The sequence below is a fragment of the Leuciscus leuciscus genome, assembly GCF_965113295.1.
Source record: "Leuciscus leuciscus genome assembly, contig: HAP1_SCAFFOLD_630, whole genome shotgun sequence".
Classification (NCBI taxonomy): Eukaryota; Metazoa; Chordata; class Actinopteri; order Cypriniformes; family Leuciscidae; genus Leuciscus; species Leuciscus leuciscus.
In genome coordinates, this window is record NW_028118109.1 from 27471 (window position 1) to 30392 (window position 2922).

The window sequence follows — 2922 nt, forward strand, 5'->3', positions numbered from 1 at the left end:
GCAGTAACACACTCAATCTCAGTCACAACAAACACACTCAATTTCACAGTGGTTTATTATTAACGTACATAATAATGTCACTCATTAATTTATAACCTTATATAGGAATATAAAAGGTCCGAGCTAATGGGGAACGTTATCAGAACGCTCTCTCAAAGAAACAAACGCTCTTCCAACATAACATTACAGTAAAGTTATCTCTCAAAACATTATTTATACATCGTCCATGGAACGTTTTTGGACGTTCATCTAATGTTTTACTTGTTACTTTTGAATGTTCTTTGAACGTTCCCATACCGTTTTGCAAATTGAACGTTTTCATTTTCAGAGAACGTTCAAAAATAAAATGTTTAACTTAATGGGAACTATTCTTATAACATACTTCTGTTAGTTGTGCTGGCCACTGCTTACTATCTAGGGATGTGTATTAATCTTTCCATACATCAGTATGGTGGGTATGCACTGTGGGTTTGGGGAACTATAGTTGTGATGGTAAATGTGGCTAAAATGTGTTCAACAACCGCTAGATGGCTTTAATGCTCCACTATGAGTTATTATTAGTGGCATCGGCTAGTTCTACAAGCTATCCAGGTCTGAGATATATTTCGCAGTTTATACAAACAAACTGCTCGATTACTACAACAATGCAGTCAAATTACCACAGCACTCAGTGTAAGAGAAGGAAATAAAGTGTGTGTGTGTGTGTGTGCGTGTGTGCGTGCGTGCGTGCGTGCGTGTGTGTGTGTGTGTGTGTGTGTGTGAGTATGAGAATCTGGGACAGAAGTGATTATAGAAACATATTAAAGCAGCAGCGCAATGGAGGCTTTATGAATATGGATTTTACTGCTGGGTTTTTCTGCATTTAATTTGAATGTGTTTTATTGAGGACATGAAACATTCCTCATTCTATCCAGAGAGATCCGCTTAATTGCTCATGCTAATCTCCTCATGGATGCTGTCTCTCTATCTCCTGGATCCAGTGCGAGGCGTTTCCAGCTCCGACACTATAATTCTGTGTGTGTGAACAGCTATTTCAGGTTCATCTCTGTTTCTTTGGCTTGAGAGAGAAATTAAAGCACTGTTGAGCATCTCCATCCGTTATACAGCACACACACACACACACACACACACACACACACACACACACACACACACACACACACACACACACACACACACACACACACATTAAACACACACACACACACACAGAGAGAGAGTCTGGTTTTTGTGGGGACATTCCATAGACGTAATGGTTTTTATACTATACAAACTGTATAGTCTGTCCTTCTACACTAAACCTACCCATCACACACACACACATACACACACACACACACACACACACTTACCCGACCCCTAAACCTAGCCATCACACACACACACACACACTCACACACAATCACACACATACACACACTTACCCGACCGCTAAACCTACCCATCACACACACACACACACACACACATTAACCCGACCCCTAAACCTACCCATCACACACACTCACACACACACACACACACACACACACACACACACACACACACACTCACACACACATACATTAACCCGACCCCTAAACCTACCCATCACACACACACACACACACACACACACTCACACACACACACACACACACACACACTTACCCGACCCCTAAACCTACCCGTCACACAAAACTTTCTGCAGTTTTACACTTTCAAACAAACTTATTCTTTATGATTTATAAGCTTGTTTCCTCAATTTAGGTCCACAGTGACACGACAAACACACACACTCACTCACTCACACAAACAAACTCACCCACTCTTAGTCTTACTCTCTCTCACACACACACACACACACACACACACACACACCCACCCACACACACACACACACTGGTGGTTTACCACAGGGCGTAGTCAGCTGTGTTTTGACTAAAATAAAGCATCAATAGACGGTTACATCGCCCCCGTCACACGCTGCTCTTTCTCTCTGTGTGTGTGTGTGTGTGTGTGTGTGTGTGTGTGTGTGTGCGTGCGTGTGTCTATAAACACACGCTCCTTTCGCTTGCAACCTGTGCTGTGATATTTGCATGCGGCCGGAGCTTGTAACAAAGTATTGTTTGTTTCAGACTGTTTGTATATGCGTCAAAGCATGATGATGCTCCAGAAGTCTATCAATCCAGCCATGCAAACATGCTGACGTCACTGCGCTTCAGTGCTGTTCACACCGGGTCACACACACACACACACACACACACACACACACACACACTGACACCTAGATGGAGGCAACAATTGCACGTTCTCAGCATCTTCCTCTTCACTGCTGACAAACACTGGAAGATGAAGCATCCAGGACGAATCAGCCAAACACTTCAATGAGCTTAAGCCAAACAATTAGGCCAGTAAAGCCCACAGGATCGAGGCCCAACAGCTCTAGTCCGGATAAGACCAGCTTCAGGGTCATTAAAACATCACCCAGAACTTCATTATCCTTCAGTAAGAGGCTCAGGGTCAAATCTGCCGTTTATACTGTAGCTGAGATCTGTTTCACAGCTAAAACTTCACTCTTTCTCTTCACCACCAAGAGGAGATTTCAGTCACATCACCAAACCTGCCGTGTTACTGTGTTCCATCTGGTGCTCTTAGTTTTACGGTTTTTATTGTTTGTTGAATTTTTTACTTCATCGGAATGGTACGAAACTTGGTAAAGGATTTGGCACTTTCTGTATGAGCATGGACATGATTCGGAACAGGTTAAATGGTCCGGAAAAAAGAATAAGTCACACTTGTGCTCCTTGCGCATTGGAAATGAATGGGAAACGAAGTTCCTCTAGTGGAAGCGTTCGGTACTGCAGCCGAACACACTCACTGAAAGCTCATTTACTGAGATATCAACCATCTCAAAATTGGAACACAACTTGTTTAGGATTT